We start from the raw sequence: 13,083 nt of genomic DNA on the forward strand, positions 1-13,083 counted from the left end.
GAGTGCTAATGCATAATGCAGAGAAAATTGTGTTTGCTCTGATTCCGTCTTCTGTCCTGGCCATCATAAAAAATCAAAGGCAGTCCACGTGAACTGTGTGTGTGTGTGTGTGTGTGTGTGTGTGTGTGTGTAGTACAGAGCTGAAATTACAGAGTTATCTGTGTGGAAATTTATACTGCACGATTGGGCTTAAGTTTTTGTTTGTTTTCCTTAATTTTGACTTGATTTTATTTTGTCTTAGGCATCTTGCCTTGGAAACATAATGTGGCTTCCATGTCATCTTTGAATCTAAAGCATACCCGCGTTTCAGCATGTCTTCAGTGGAGACCAGAGACCAAGTTTGCTCCCTCAGAAAGTCTCCCAAACCTGTGAAGCAACAACCCCTGCCAGAAGAAAACAGTAAGTCAGATATCTGAATGGAGTATGTGGCCAAGAGACTTAATGCAATATTCTGGAAGAATGGTTTAAAAACAAACAAGCCGAAGAAAAGGCCAACTCCAAGAGGAGGCCCCAAGGCCATTTCGGATTTTCAAGCAGCTAAGAGAAGATGGTTCTGAAAATGCAAGTGACAAGACTCTAGCAAATTTCTTTATAAGTTCTTACATAACTTTGTTAATCCACCCCCTTTTTGGCAATGATATTTGAGTTATTTGCCTCTACTGCGTCAGGTAATACATCTGTAATTAAGAGTTTTATTCTGAATAAATAGAGAAAGAGGAGGGCAGCTAGTACAAGTTCATTGGCGATGTCAGCCTCCAGACATGGGCTTTCACTAATCAGTGGAAATTTGGTTTCTCATAAGGATATGCTGCTTGATTGGTCACATGAATTGTAACTCCAGTTTAATCTTCCTTATTCTACTCCCAGCCCCATGCTTGTTTTTGTTTTTTTCTTGAACAATTATTTGGCAGTGAAAATCAGATTCCCATACTTGTTTGTTTTAACATAACTATATTATATTTTTAATAATAGGCTTTTGGTATAGTGGCTGTTCTACCCTGAATGGTTTTATAGGGGTAGAAATAGATGAATTTTATTCTCTTTCAGCACTGATCGTCCCTCTTTCAGTGTCCTTGCTGAATGTTTCCTTGCTCTTCGCATTTTGTAGGTGGAAACGAAGGATGATTTCGCCATTCTGCTCTCCTTTAGCTAGCAGACCTGAATCATATGGATAGTAGGCATTTGTAGAAACTCTACAGAATCTCTTTAACTGTTTATTTAAAACTTTCATCAAACTTCTTTTTACAGAAATTAGGCATTCCTAAGTGGACTTGTCAGTGTTTGCATAGAAACATATCCTTGCTGTTTATTTCACAGAATGAATCAATTACTGTTAACTTTTCTTGGGGCTTTAAGCTCCCTGTGTTTTCTGCTCAAAGCCAAACTCACTGCCACAGTCCAGTCTGACTCACAGTGACCCTATAGGAGTGAGTAGAAATGCTCTTGTGGGTTTCGGCTGTAACTCTTTATAGGACTAGAAAGCCTCTTCTTTCTCCCACGGAGCAGCTGGTGGTTTCAAACTGCTGATCTTCAGTTAGCAGCCTAATGTGTAACCACTATGCCACCAGGGCTCCTGATACTGTTATTCTAGAAGACTAATAATACTTTAAGAGAGTATCATATGATACTACTCCATTTACCACTTTACTCAAGGAAAATTACTAAGTTAGTGACATTTGAATTGACTCCTTGTCCTGATAGGTGAAAGATGACATTCAAAGCACCTGTGTGAATGGAAAGAATTGAGGGTCAGTGGGCTCTTAGAAATATTCTGTTAACATAGGTTTAAGCCGTCTGCATTTCTACACACTCCATTAAATTTAGTTCCAAAATACTTTTTTATGTTTACCAAAACAGACAATCTTGTAAATATTCATTTTATTTTAAGAGGCTTGATGTCTGTTTATATATTAACCTGTGTCATTTTAATAATTACACTGTAACATTCTTAAAATACCACTGGTAACTTGACCTATTAGTTTCTGCATGGGAAAGTATATAATTTGTGTGATCTTCCCTTTTCTGGACTTTTTGTTGTTGTTTATTTGTGTGGGGTTTTTTTGGGGGGTGCTATTATTTTATAGTCTGAAATGTTTATATTGTTTCTTTTTGTATATGCTATGAATGCGCTGTGGGCTGCTAAGCCAAAGTCAGCAGTTTGAAACCATCTGCTGCTCATTGACAGAGAAATGAAGCTTTGTTTTACTCCCGGAAGGAGTTACAATGTCAGAAACCCAGAGGACATCTCTGCCCTGTCTCAGAGGGTTGCTATGGGTTCAAATCAACTCTATGGCAGTGAGTTTTAAGTTGATAGTGTATGAGAATAAGTAAAAAAAAATACTGATATAAAATTATAGAAACCTTTATTAAACAATAGCAAAGTGTGACGCTATTATTTCTCAACCTTTTTTCTGTCTAGATCAATATATTTCTGAGGGCAATGTATATATCTCTTTAACCCTTCCCTGAAGAAGTCTGTGCACTTTAATTTACACCATTGTAAAAGGGCAGTTTGGACATTCTCGAGGACCCAAATTGTGCTCCTTTGAAATGTTCTTTTGAGTTTGGGGAGCAAAATGATGTCTGAAGGGACAAGATTACGCCTAAGGGTCGAAGGGGTAAGATTTCCTTTCCCAACACAATTTGTAAAGGACAGTCTTTATTCCCCTTGGACAATGATGGGAAAAAATTCCTTAGCACAATTTTCCTGAGTTTATTCTCACTATTTTTTTTAAGATGAACCATCCAAGCAGTTTTTATTCATTAATATTCATAAATACAGCAGTTTCATTAGAGCAGCAGCTCTCCACGTGTGGGTCGCGAGCCTTTGTGGGTTGAACAATCCTTTCACAGGATTCACCCAATTTATAACAGTAGCAAAATTACAGTTACGAAGTAGCAATAAAAATAATTTTATGATTTGGGGGTGGTCACCATAACATGAGGAGCTGTATTAAAGGGTCGGGGCATTAGGAAGGTGAGAACTACTGCATTAGAGAGTTCAGTTTCCTCTTCAGTTTGAATGGGGAGTATTAGGAGAACCTTTTGCATGTCGAGGTACAGGAAGCAGAGATCCCCCTGCATGGCTGCCTATAATTACCTGCTAGAAGTAAAAAATTAGTTAAATGGAAATGATTATCACATATTTTCTTTCATCCTTTTGAATGTACACAATGTAACAAGAGTGACAGACCTGAAATTACAATCCCCAAACTTCTTACTAAGTCCCCATGTTCATCCTGTACCCTTCACAAAAATCTACCCAGGTTACCCCTGGGGCATATCCATTAGCGGTCACTGTAACCTTCTGAGCTGACTTCTCTGCCTTGATAGCACTGGCCCAGCAGATCCCCTCAGAAGCCATTGTTTTTATTGGACCTTGCTTTCTGGATCATATTTATAAATCAGGTTTGTTCCCAATTATGATTCATTTCATAAGAATGATCTTCATTAGCTTTGATCTTGCTTTAATGACTGATGGGAAAGATCAACTCTTTGAGGTAGCAGATCTTCAGCAACACTGTCGACACCCACTGAGCCTGAAAGCTGGCTGAGGCCAAGATTTTCATTGAAAATGGAAATACTGAACCTAGGAGAGATCCCAATTTTAGTAGCTCTTGTATCAGTAGTCTACAGACTTCTTCCACTAGGTTCTGGACTTCAGCCAGTTTCTTTACTCGTTGAACTTGATAATCTCTCTTGTCTCATCTTTGAGGTCTTTCTGACCTTCCTCAAAATGCTTGATACATCAGAAACCTTTTTCATGTGGGGCGCTATTTCCATGAACTTGCTGTAAAGCTTCAGTGATTGGAGAAGAACAGTTCTGCTCTGAGACACATGGCGTCTCCGTGAATCCAAATGGACTCAATGGCCACAGGTTTGGTCTTTTTTTGGTGGGGGTGTATAGCACACAATGTGGTGTTTAGGCCTTTAAGAGCAGTCCTGTAAGTTGAGGTTAACCATTATTGAATATTTGTTCTGCCTGAGCCTTGATGTCTAGTCATTTGCCTCTTCTAGCTATTTCCTATGAATACGATCATACGACATGTCTTTATGATTAGCTTACTTAACACAATATAATGCTTCCAAGGCTCATCTGTTATATCTCTGTTCATCTGGGCTTCATTTCTCTCTCTTAACCAGGGTCTTATCCATGTAATAGTGATGGATCTCTGTCTTGTATTGTTTCTAGGTCGATTAAGTGAGATAATATATATGAGGAGGTGCTGAGTTCTTGTTCAGTACCATTACCCAACAGGCTGGAGAGCAGTGAGATGCATATTCTCACTATGATTATAGCTCTCCCCTGCTATCTAGAACTATAGCATTTCTATGAAACCTTTCTTAAGCTAAAACAGCATAAAGTGAAGAAATAATTACCATTAATTTATTTGGAAGAAACTTTTGTGAGTACTCCAGACCCAAAAATAACCTAGCAAATCATGCCAAATAGCACATAAAACTGAAAATGACATGTGCAGTAAAAGCAAGGCTGAGAGGATAACTGCGCCTTCACCACAACGTAGAAATGCTTGGTGATGCCGTTCTCACTCAAGTGCGTGTTGCCTCTTGATGGCTGCAAAGCAAGTGCAGTACACTGGTCAGGATTGATTCAACGACAGTAGGGTGTGTGTGTGTGTGTGTGTACTTCTTGAGAAAATTAGTTTATTACCTTATCAAAAAAGTTTTTTTAATAAGAAATTGGTTTAGCTTTATCCATGTACCAGATGTATTTCACAATGACGTTTGTGTCTTTCCATAAATCAAAGTCATTCGCTAAGAATTTACAGTTGCACATGTTTTATAAAAAGCTGCCACAGATTTCTAAAATCTGTTCATCAGAAAGAACTTCTCCACCTCATTGGAATAATTCATAACAATGACTGCTTTCAGAGAAGTTGAAGTAAGATAGATTGGATGTAGGGGTTCTGGTAGATTGGATGTAGGGGTTCTGGTCCCCAGCACTCGAACGGGTCCTTAGGAACAACCTTGCGGTTATGGAGAATAAGACAGGTAGTCAACAGGGCACAGGGCTTCCTTCCTTGTCCCTGTGTCAGGACCGAGAGAGTAAATATGGGTATATGTCATAGGACTTTACAGACCTTTCAAAAGAGATACATGTCATACAGCAAACATGTTACATGGACAGTGGGTAATATCATAAGCAGGTAACATGATAAACTAGCAATCAGGTGAGTCATCATTTTGGCCTAACAGTAGTTGACCTCTAACACCCCTGAACCTTCCCCAGGGGAATAATCTATGATATATCCGCAAGTGATGTCAGAACAGTTTTTTGGTGGGTTGGGCTGTAGAAACTGATTGCTCTTATCTGCAGATAACCCCCAGGCACTGGGAATAGCCAGACAAAAATATGACACATCTTTTATGGTAGCTCCTTTATGACAATTCCTTTATGGGGGCGTTATTAAAGGGACTGTGTTCAGTCATGAGAATGTATATTAAGATTTATTTATATCTCATAACTGTGAGGGACAATCCCCCATGGGAGTCAACTTACCAGACCCGTAATTATGAGCATAGAGGATTTAGCTGCATTACATTCTTATCCAGTCCCTCAGTTTACCACAATTGGATGCAGAAATCTTGTGTATTATGTTATAAAACCGATCTTTGAATAGTTCTAATTCTACTTTAGGTGTTACATATACTCTCCTATATAGTTCTTGAATTATGTGTATGCTTTTGGTATGCTGATTCAGCATTCTTTTGTTCAAGGTTTATTAGTTTCTTCCTAACTTAGCAGATCATAGGATAAATCAAGTTGGGCAAACTTCACTTGAAACAAGTTGATCCTACTCATGACCTGTGGGTTTCTGAGACTAAATTTTTACTGGAGTAGATTACAAGCCTTGCCTTTTTCCCATGGGGTGGCTGATGGTTTGAAACTGCTGACCTTGCAGTTAGCAGCCCAACCACTATGCCACCAAGACGCTTGGTATATAGTTCACTAATTTATATCATGGTCAGATTTGTTATAGTGTAAATTTGTAAAAGACTGTGGTAGGAGTAATTTTAAAACATCAGTGTTGACAAAGAACTCATCCAGGATTTTTATAAAGTTTGATACATAATCTGTTAAAGCCTGTTTTTTTAAAAAGTAATGTTTGCAATCGAAAGGTTTACATCGGTTCATTTGCATTTGATATGCTGATTTGCTTAGGGAACCATGCTGGCACAGTGGTTAAGTGTGCCTTTGCAAGGTTGGTTGTTTGAACCCACCAAGCCACTCCCAGAGAGAAAAGACTTGGCAATCTGATGCTGTAAAGGTTTCAGCTGAGGAAGCATCATGGGGCCATTAAATTACCCCATCCTGTGGGCTGACTCTGAGTCAGAATCAACACAGGGACCCAGGACAACAGCCATTTGTATTGGCATGACAAATTCGTAGGTAAGGAAACCTATTCCCACAGAAAGAGAAACTTGATAGATAAATATGATCCACAACGTAATTCAAACTGGTTATACTTAGAAAGTGACTTTCATTTGTGTTCTTTTGAGAGAATCCCAGTAGTCTCGAGAACATTGTTAACAATGGCCTAATAGCCACAGTATCTTGTTGGCAGGAGAGTGAGAACTTCATACAGATGTTATAGAATGAACTGAGATGTACTGGTTTTGTCTTTCACTGTTTGCCTGGCGTGTACTTGGAGAAACTGATTTTGTTCCTGGTAGTGTTTCACTTCTTTATGGATTTTCATGTGTGAATATTGCTGATAGCAATGACAATTATCATTATGGATCCGTTATAAGGCCAGGCTGTTGACATGCATTAGCTCATTGTCATTTTATTTACGTAACTTCTAAATTATGTGATGTTATAAGATGTATTTTGTTTAATATGGACATATATTGTATGTTACATTAACCCACAAATGAATGATGAATGGGTGAATTATATCTGTTCTGTTCTATAGATCAATTGATATATTACCTTTTACTACTTTAAAATGAGGAATTTGAGTGGTAACCACACAGATAGTAACTGGTTTTTTTAATACCAGATTTAATCCAGTTCTTTTAACCAGTTTCCTATACGGTCTTTAATTTTTTTTAAATTTCTTTTTGAAAAGACAAGATCTAGCTGCTGTACAAATGCATATTATTTTGCAGTAAGGACTGCACTATCAGTTTTGTGTGCTGCACATTTTTTCTTCCATAATAACCTTTTCCCCCCTGATTACAAACTAATAAAATAACAAGGGTTGAGTTGAAAAACAAAATCACATCATTCAGAAAGGTATAAAGAAGCTGATGAAAAAGCAGTAGTTCTAACAACCAGAGCTTCACAGTTTGACATATAGTTTTCTAGACTTTTGTGTATAATTTGTATACATATTGTAAAGCACATCTGTTCATATATGCATAGTTTATAACTTTTACATTTACTATATCTTGACCATCATTCCACATTTATATCATTTTTTAATGTACTTAACTTTTTTTAATGTCTATTTTAGGACAACTTTAAATTTACAGAAAAATTACAAAGATAGTAGGGTTCCTATATCTATACACTAATTTAAGTGTAATTCATTTCTTAAAATTAATGAACCAGTATTGATCATTATTATTAACGAAAGTTCATACTTCATTCAGATTTTCTTAGTTTCTTTTTTTTTTCTTTTTTATCTATTGTCCTTTTTTCTGTTTCAGGATCCATCAGGATACCACATTACATTTAGTCTTCAAGCCTCTTTAGGCTCCTCTTGCCTGTGATTTTTCTTTGTGTTTCAGACCTTGATAATTTTGAAGAAGATTAGTCAGATACTGTGTAGAATATCCCTCAGTTGGGATTTGCTGATGTTTTTCTTATGCTTAGAATGGAGTTTATGATTTGGGGGTGAAAGTTCACAGAAGTAAATGACATTTTGTGTTCACCCTTAACAAGGCTACATACTGTCAGCCTGACAGCATTGTTGATGTTTACCTTGATCACCTGGCTAAGGTAATGTTTGTCAGGTTTTTCCCCTATAGAGTTACTCTGTGTTTCTCTCTCCTCTAACCTGTACTCTTGGGAATGAAGACAACCATAAAGGAATGGGGACAGAGTATTTACATAAATGTTTGGAATCTTTCTGTGCATAGGGGATTTCTCTGTTCTCCTACATATTTTTTTCATTTATTTATATCAGTATAGAACAGCGGTTCTCAACCTATGGGTCGCGCAACCCCTTAGGGGGTTGAATGACCCTTTCACAGGGGTTGCCCGATTCCTAACAGTAGCAAAATTACAGTTAAGAAGTAGCAACAAAAATAATGTTATGGTTGGGGGTCACCATAACATGAGGAACTGTATTAAAGGATCGTGGCATCAGGAAGGTTGAGAACCACTGGTTATAGACTAAGATGAGACTTTCTATGCCCATAAAGATTTATATTCTTGGGAACCCACAAACCCACAGGGCAGTTCTACCCTGCCTTGTAGGATCGCTGTGACTCAGCATGGAGTCAATGGGAGTGAGTTAGACTAATGAATATTTCTTTCATACTAGGGTTTTAATCTAATTCTACTTTATTTAGTTCTTGCTCAAATTATTCCAGCTTTGGCCATTTGGGTGCTCATTCAGTTGGCTTGTGTATCTTTTTTTCATACCTTAATCATTAAGGGTGTATATCTTCATTTTTAAAATAGCTGCATGGTATTCCACAGTTAAATTTTTTAAAGAGGGTTGTATATACATCATTACAGTCAATTCTAATGTTCCCTCCTACAATCAGTTCTAGCATTCATTGTTTGCTCCCCAATTCCCCTCCTCCCACCCCCATTTCCGATAAACTGTTGATTGCATCTGTTATTGTCTCCATGCATACACTCGTTCTGAGCTTCATAAACTGGGAAACCTAACAGAAACAAACAAAAAAGCCAAACTAAGATAAACAGAAAGAAGAAAATAATAATAATAATATAAAGATAAACGTGAAGAATAAGAAAGAAAAGACCACCAACAATATTTAAAAAGCCAGAGAAGAAATTTCTGTCATGGAACATTCGAGAAACATTTGCACTTAGAGCAAATTTTAACTCCAACACTATTTGGATTTTGTTATTGTCATCATTGGATCATACAGGCAGCGTGCTTCTTCCATGTGGACTTAGTTGACGCCTCACTTAGATGGCTGCTTGGTTGGATACAAGCCTTTAAGGCCCCAGACACTTTTCTAATTGATAGCCAGGCACCATCCGCTTTCTTCTCCACACTTGCGGTAGCCACCTATATCTTCATTGATCTTTTCTTGAAGGAGAGTATCCAGTCAGGCCATGTTGTAAGAGTTAACTGTTCTTGGATTGGGGCTAGAACTACGTGGGAGCCCAGAATCCATCTGCATGTCATTAACATTTTTATATGTGAGTGCTTTCCTTTGTGATAGCTGAAGCAGATTACTGAGGAGGAAACATTTTCACTGTACCTGCAGGAAGTAGTGGTCTTTGTCCCCACAGTTGCCCTCTTTCCTTTTTTTTCCCCCTCTGATCAGGACTTACTGGTTCCAGTGGTCCTGGGGAGCTGCTTTGAGATTGTGCATTGTCTTGAGGCACCTGTTTTTTCTTTTCTTTTTTTTTTTTTGAGGCACTTGTTATTTCAATGTAGGATTAATTATATAACATTTAAATTTAATTTTTTTTAAATGGAGTATACACATTGGTACAGACGAGCTTTCAAAACATGGAATTAAGGACCAATAAAACCGAAGCCCTGAGGAACAGTAGTGGGAGTAGCGATACTGTGAGGGTAGGGTAGATGGTAGGGGTGGGTAGAAGGGGAAGAAAGGGGGAACCCCTCACAAGATTGGGTAACAGAAAGGTGGGTGAAGGGAGACAACGGACATTGTAAGACAGTAAATAGCAGTATATAATTGATCCAAGGATACATGAGGGTGGGAGGGAGGGAGGGGTAAAAAGAGCTGATAACAAGTGTCCAAGTCAGAAAGAAATTGTTTTGGAAATGTTGATGTCAACATGTATGTGTGCTTAATACTACTGAGGGATGGATTGTTATAAGATTTGTAAGACACCTCCCCCCCCAATAAAATGATTAATTAAAAAAAAACCAACAGCTCTCTCAAAAAATAAACAGATTTTGGAACTAGGAGCAAGAAGTAACCTTGAGAATAGAACGTGAGATACCGTTTACATCAAAGTGTGTGCCTGGGATTCAACAGCCGAAGTCTTCAAGAACCTGGATATCCTCTATCAGGGTATATTTTACATCCAGCTTAAAGTGATTTTTTTCAAACAGTTTTATATACGTATCAAAGAAGACAAAAGAGTATCATTTGAGTCCTATGTTTGTGTCACTCTGCTTTATCCATCAATTGTGGCAAATCTATTTTACTCCTATTATTTTGAAGCAAATCCAGACAATGAGTCATTTCATTTGTAAATATTTTTATATCATCTAAAACATAAAAACAAATCTTCATAGAGACAATTCCATTCTCACACCCTAATATAACTCTATTCAAGTATAGTTAGTTATCAAAACTTTAAAAAATTTTATTTACCATAGATTACCATCTGGCATTATTGAAAACAGTTTCTTGGTAGAATCCCTTGAGATTCTAATGAATATCTATCCACCAGTCAAAATGATCTTGACTATGACTTTTATCAAAAATAACCTCTCCTGCAATTTTAATTGTATGCTAGAGATCTGATTATTCAAAAACTTGGTAGGAAAATTCCATTGTCTTTTTATTCCATTTTTCCATGAACTTTTGAATCCCTCATTAAGTCTGCTTCATCCCACTCAACTCTGTTTTGTTCTGTTGTGCATGCGGTCACTGTGGCTTGGAACCGACTTGATGGCAACTAACAACAAGAACTTTTTTTTTGCTTCCTCCTGAAGAAACTCCATGGATAAACACCAGCAAGAATTCTTGTTCCTGTTTTACTGGTATAACCAAAGTCCCGGGTAGAAGTATGGTGGTGTGCGTGATCATTCTACTCCAGCGCCTCCTGCAGAGAGATTTTTTTCATTGACAAGTAAGATTCCTGAATGTTTCTTCCTGCATTGGACTTTACAGAGCTTCTAAGAAAACCAGCATTTTAATGCTATTTAGCTACATTTTTTTTAATTTGCTTTAAGAAGATGTTACCAAGGCAGCTCCCCAGGGCCAAATGAGCTGCAATTACTCTAGTCTCTTCAAGCAACACATTAAATGGATTACTTGACTGCCTACAACTTTGAACGGATTAATACTCCAAATGTTTTAAAGAAAGTGTTCTCCTGGGATTTCACGTGATCTTTAAAATTAAATGAAGTGATATTCCTGTAGATAAACAACCCTGTCTCAAGCATTGTAGTCCAGACTTCCTTTTCAATATTCATTTGTGTTGAATTTATTCTGCAGGGCCTCTCGTTTGGGGCATACAAGGGACCTGCAAAAAGTTCATGCAAAAATAGAATGACAAGATAATGAACTTTCCGAAGCCCCTTCCGATCTGAGCAGGAGATGGGCTGAGACGGAAAGGCCGAAGATTTCCTTTGTGTTTCCTAATCCAAGCTAAAACCAGTCTTAACTGCATACTTTTGTTGCCTGTGTTCATCTTGCTGGCCAATATTGTTCATTAGGTGTTGATTCATGGCTTAATCAAACCTAATTTAGGCGTTTCCACCTTGAGCTTGGAAATCAGCTGGCCTTGCCTTTGCCATTTGCTTTCATGAAGCAGCTTGCATGTAGTCAGTCAGCTTTATTTCCTGTCCCTTTTGACTGCCATCTTTGTTTCATTTGTGAATTTTGGCTCATTTCCCCCCTCCCTCCCCTATTTTTTCTTTCCATTCAGTGAAGCCCTTTTGAAAAGGAGAAACCTTAACATTTATTTGTCCACGGTTTTGCTTTCTTTTTGTCCACTGTTAATTTTCACTTTGTTTCTAAACAGAAGTCAAAAGATCTGTGCCATTCTCTAAAATCTTTGCTTTGAAATTTCCTCTTTTTTAAAAACTTGTTACTTTCCAGCTGTGTGACCTTGATTGAGTTACTATTTTTTTATTTCAGCAGCTTTCTCATCTCAAAAGTGAAGGTATTAATTAGATTCATTAATCACATTTCATGTATGGGGTTAAGTACGATACGCAATAGTGCTTGGCACACGAGTGCTTCATAAACATTCATTAATAATATACTCTTGAGTGCTCCTGTTGTATCTTTTCCATGTAAATGTCTGTACCTTCACTTCGAGTTTTCACTAAGGGTTATGTACACTAAGTTTCAGGGCCCTTCAAAAAGTGCTTGAAAAAACTCCATTATCTTTTCATTATATTTTCCCAGGGACTCTTTGAAGCCCCCCTCATAAGTGACTTAATTCACCTTTTCCTGAAAACATATGTTTAACTTTTTGTCTTGAAGTAATTATAGATTGAATGATTATAGATTCACAGGAAGATGCAAAAGTAGTGCAGAGAGGTCCCCTGGGCCCATCACCCAGAGTCCCCTAACTTACATAATACAATACTTGACCAGAACCAGGGAATCCATGAACTTATTCAGTTTACCAGTCTCACATGCATGTGTGTGTGCTGTTCTATGCACTTGGTCACATGGATAGACTTAGAGAATACCATCACAAGGTTCTATTCAAGATAATAGAACACGCTCATCACCTTAACGTGCCCTTTTGATAGCCATTCTCACCATGCTCCAGCTTCTCATTCTGCTAATCACTAGGCTGTGATCCATCCCCATAATTTTGTCATTTTGAGAAAATTATATAAATTATATAAATTATATGATCTTTTGATGTGATCGGGCTTATTTGGGCTAGTCTGGCTATAGACCATGCTCCTTTTTTTAAACTCAGCGTGCCCCTGGGGTTCATCAAGTTGAGTTGATCAGTGCTGGCTTATTCTGTTTTATTACCAAAGAATCTACCAGAATGTGGTCATATCGCCATGTAAACATTCACCTGCTGGAGGAAAATTGAGGTATTTCCAATTTGGGGCTATTGCAAATAAAGCTACTGTGAGCATTTGTGTATGGGTTTTTGTGGGGGTGTAAGTTTTCATTTCTCTTGGATGAAATTTATGAGTGTCATTGCTGAATCAATAATTTTTAATGGAACAT

At 37.7% G+C, this 13,083-nt stretch overlaps 1 protein-coding gene across 1 annotated transcript in view; it reads left to right on the forward strand.

The window, feature by feature from the left end:
- Window positions 1–13,083, forward strand: part of SLC20A2 (solute carrier family 20 member 2) — a 106,209-nt gene that overhangs the window by 4,811 nt on the left and 88,315 nt on the right. The window contains exon 2 of the mRNA XM_045286840.1: window positions 242–399. The gene's annotated coding sequence lies outside the window, so the exon portion shown is untranslated. The remainder of the gene's footprint in view (window positions 1–241; window positions 400–13,083) is intronic.

Source organism: Echinops telfairi, unplaced genomic scaffold, assembly GCF_000313985.2.
Source record: "Echinops telfairi isolate 266 unplaced genomic scaffold, ASM31398v2 ScPeMD7_9;HRSCAF=40, whole genome shotgun sequence".
Classification (NCBI taxonomy): Eukaryota; Metazoa; Chordata; class Mammalia; order Afrosoricida; family Tenrecidae; genus Echinops; species Echinops telfairi.